General features: G+C 49.2%; 1 protein-coding gene across 1 annotated transcript in view; it reads right to left on the bottom strand.

The window, feature by feature from the left end:
* The window catches only part of Fa2h (fatty acid 2-hydroxylase), a 50,598-nt gene that overhangs the window by 5,936 nt on the left and 40,136 nt on the right, over positions 1-4,526 (bottom strand). The gene's annotated exons all lie outside the window — the stretch shown is intronic.

Here is a 4,526-nt window from a genome sequence, read left to right as displayed (position 1 = left end):
GCTGGCTGGCATGTGGTGCTGGGGGATTGAACCGCGGTCCCTGTGCTTTGCTAAGCTTGTTCTAAGTAGGTGCTTTAGACCACTGAGCCATCTCCTCAGCCCTTCTTACTGTATCCTGAACTGACTTCAGTGCAGGCGGCTGTTGTGACTGGATTTCCCTTCTCCAGTTCCATCCTGGAAACTGCTCTGTCCCTAGGGCAGAAGCCTCAAGCTCCACGTCTTCCATCCCTGGCTCCAGCCATGCTCCCCCATCCCCATGCTGTGGACACCCAGAGCTACTCCTCCAAGTCAGCCCTGGGGGCAGCCTGCCCCTGCCATCTCCTCCCAGCGAGGTGGTCCATAGCACTCAGTCTTAAGTGACATGGGCCCAGTGAAGCCAATTCCTTTCGTCCTCCCTCCTGACTTCTCCCTCTGGCCCCTCTAGGCTGGTCCCTCTGGGCTCCCCCAAACTGTGAGGGCCTCCACCCACAGAGACCAGAGGAGTCAGGCTCAGGTCACCACCACCATGTGACCACAACCATTAGCTCTGTTAGTTCTACCCCCTCAAGATCTGGCAAAGTGAACATTTTGGCTCTAGCCTTCCAAGGTCAATTAAGACTCAGGACATATGAGAACTTGTACTGTAACGTCATGTAACTCGGTAGTATCCCAAATTTTCTAATCAAGGAGATTATGGGACCAAAGAGGAAAGTGATCGATGATGTAGAGTGTGCCTAAGGAGAGTCACTTGGAGAGAAAACATTCTCTCAGGCTTTCACAGAGAGCACATTGGCCAAGCAATGGCCGTGACTCATCCACATGGCTGACACTGACAAAGGTTCTACAATCTGAGGTACAGGATCTCAGGATAAATCCTGAGGGGATTTCACTGACCTTATCAGACCCAAAAGCTACAACTCTTGTTGCACAGGTCCTGCTTTATCTTGGTCTTTTTTTTTTTTTTGCGGAACCAGGGATTGAACTCAGGCCCTTGCGCTTGCCAGGGAAGCGCTTATTCCACTGAGCCATCTCCCTAGCCCCTTACCTTGGTCTTAACCATCCAGCAGAAAAATATAAAAATGAAATATAAGAAATAAACTGTACAAAAACCCCGAAAACAACAAACTTTGGCCAGGGAGATGGCTCAGTGGAATAAGTGCTTCCCTGGCAAGCTCAAGGGCCTGAGTTCAATCCCCAGTTCTGTAAAACAAACAAACAAACAACAAAAAAAAGAAAACAGAAATAAAGCCATGCTGTTATGTTGAGCTGTAGGGGACTCAGGTCAACAATTTCTGACATTGCCAGTGAAGTGGAAGACCCAATACTATTATGAGCTATTGAACTCTTTTAGAATATTTTGCTGAGTTTACACACCTATAATATTCAAATAACAGAACTTAACAAAAAAAGGGGATACAGATGAATGTTCATTTTGTATCTGTGTATTCAAAGTGGTTAGGATAGATAGTTACATTCTCTTAACGAATAGAGGGATTCGTTCTAATGGTGTTTGTAAATAGGATATCAAGTCCGCATTTTGGACAGCAATTCACCACTAAGAAGAATGTATGCAATGTGTTAATTTTTTTTTTTTTTTTTTTTTGTGGTGGAGCTGGGGATTGAACTCAGGCCCTTGCACTTGCCAGGGGAGCACTTATTCCACTGAGCCATCTCCCCGACCCAATGTGTTAATTATTGAAACTGTCTCATTGCTGTTTGTTTCTCAATAAAATTATGGAAAGAAAAAAAAAAAAAAAAGAAAGAGGTGTACTAACAGTGTTTGGACAGAATATCCTGTCTGCTTCTTGTACTATGAAGATAACAATAACCATTAAGAAGATAACAATGTGTAATGTCTTGATTATCAGAACTGTCCTATTAATCCGCTGTGAAACTGTCTCATTCATATTTATTTTTCAATAAAAATAAATAAATAAATTAAAAAAAAAAATCTGGCAAAGTTAAGGAAGCCAGGGGTGCCTGACCTCAGAATGTCTAGAATTTGTAAATTCACGGAGATGTGAAGCAGATGAAGAGGCTTTAGAATGAGACAGGTAGTGGCCGCACAAAGAATGGAACTTAACAAAAAGTGACGTATGGGGACATACTGCAGGCTGCTGAGCTGTTCACTTTGCAATGGCTACTTCAGGGGGCTTGCCGGTTAGCTCAGTTGCTTAAGGGCCTGCCGAGGTAAATCCAGTCAGGCTTGCGGGACAGCAGTTTGATCTCCAGCTCCACATGCCACACCACCCCGCCGCCGTTAAGGCAGCCTGAGCCCACCCTGTTCCCCAAAATCCTTCACAATGGCTACTTCTGCTGGGCTAATGGTGCACACCTGTGCCCTCTGCACTCTGGGACGTGAAGGCAGGAGGATCCGCCTTGGGTATCAGGTGCTGACACAGCGGCGTTGCTGGCTTTCATTGTGCATATGTAAGATTATATGGTAGGAATTATATCTGAGTATATGTTAATATTTCCAGGAGTCCTATTCTTTATCTATCTTTTCTTTCTTTTTTTAATTTTTAAATTTTTAATTTTTTTGGTGGAACCAGGGATTGAAGTCAGGCCCTGCGCTTGCCAGGGAAGTGCTTATTCCACTGAGCCAGCTCCCCGGCCCCATAATTTTTTTATTATTATCCAGAATGGAACTCAGGGCCTTGCACTTCCCAGGCAGGTGTTTTTGCTGCTTAGCTATAGCTATTTCCCTAGCCTTTATTTATTTATTTTGGATACAGGGTCTTGCCCTGAATTCACTACGCTGCTGCTGTAGTCTTGATCCTCCTGCCTCGGCCTCCCTAGTGCCAGGACTCCAAGCGTGGGCCCTATGCCCACCTCCCTCTGGGTTCTCAGGGCAGGCTCCTAAGTGCATCTAGGAGTTGCAGCCTTAACGGGGGTCTCCCCTTGGCTTGCCCTGCACCCCACTCGCCAACATTTATTTCAGGGTGTCCTTTGCGCAGCAGCTCCGCTGGGACCCCCCTCTCATCTCGCTTTGGGGGCTCGGCGCATGGCACGTGCCCTGCAGCTGGGCTTGGGGCAAGGGAGGGACCGGCTCCGCGCCTCCCACGCCACACGGCCCGCACCACTGGCCCTCTTCTCGGACTCCTCTTTTCATTGCACAGGCGCCTTGGGGCGGGCGAGGCGGCCCGCAGAGCCGCCCAATCACCTCCCCCCGTGGCAGGAACGCTCCCTCCTATAGGACAAGCCTCCGCCCGCCCCCTCACCCCAGTCTCACCCTGCTGCTTGTCCCGCAGGAGCTGGTACTGAGTGGCATCTCAGGAGGAATCCGGCAGAGGGACCTGGGCCAAAGTTTCCCCTTCCCCCCTCTGGCCACCAACCCCCGGGCGCTGCCGCTGTTGGTGATTGTCAGGGCCAAGCGGGGACAGTGGGCGATTCAGGGAGCGCCTCCCAGCCGCGCCCTGGCTGTGCCCAGCCTGCAGCGTGGGCGGGGGAACCTCGGCCCCAGGGCGTGCCTGCAGCAGCGCTGGGCTGGGCTGGGGGCTTCCTGCAGCTTGTATCTCTGCCACCCGGTCCCAGGGCAGGTGAGGCTGCAATGCTTTAGCCCTGGCTCCCTTTTTTTTTTTTTTTTGGCGGGTGGGTGGGGGGTGATGCCAGGCAAGCAGTCTACCACTGAGCCACACCCACAGGCCCCCCCCCACTCACTTTTAAAGTATAAAATATTGAGACAGGGTCCTGTTAAAGTCACCCAGCTGGACTCCAACTTGTGATACTCCCGCCTCAGCCTCCCTAGTATCTGAGATTAGGGATCCTCTCACCTGCTGCACTTGCGGCTCTTAAAGTTGCTGTGTGTGAGGTTGAGTAGGGGAGGAGCCCGGGTGCAGGGAAAGTGGTCTGAACCTGTGGGGCTGTGTGGGGGGAAGGTGGGTGGTACAGATCCGAGGCTCAGGCTACCAGTGAGTGAGCCGGGAAGGTGGGCGGAGTGGCCACAAGGAGAGACGTAGCCCCTCTGGCCTTTTGGACAGTGCCACAAGTCGACCCCTGGCTTTGCCCCCTCCCCCCAGAAGCTGGGGGGCACCTAGTCTCTACACCTTAGGCCACAGGACCTTGAAATCACTGGCTAGGCATCTGTGAGGCTCCATTCCTCACTGTTTTTATTTATTTTTAAAGTTGAGGGCCGGGGAGATGGCTCAGTAGAATAAGCGTTTGCCCGACAAGCTCAAGGGCCTGAGTTCAATCCCTGGTTTTGCCAAAAAAAAAAAAAAAGAATGCTGGGATTACAGACAAAATGTACTTGATACTATGTTCTCTTACTAAACTGTATTAATATTTATTTTTAGTATCAATCAGTTTCTGTCTCACTTAAATTCTAGTTTCAATGCAATGAGACATTTTAGCTTCTGCACAAGGACAACAAGAATGAAATCTGTGGGGCTGGGGAGATGGCTGAGTAGAATAAGAGTTTGCCTGGCAAGCTCAAGGGCCTGAGTTCTGAAAAAAAAGGAATGAAGTTTGTCTTTTCTTTCTTTCTTAATATTTATTTATTTATTTATTTATTTATTTATTTGGTACAAGGTCTCACTATGCAGCTT

This window comes from Octodon degus, unplaced genomic scaffold, assembly GCF_000260255.1.
Source record: "Octodon degus isolate 3935 unplaced genomic scaffold, OctDeg1.0 scaffold00011, whole genome shotgun sequence".
In the NCBI taxonomy this organism is placed as follows: domain Eukaryota; kingdom Metazoa; phylum Chordata; class Mammalia; order Rodentia; family Octodontidae; genus Octodon; species Octodon degus.
This window is presented reverse-complemented; position numbering and strand designations above follow the sequence as displayed.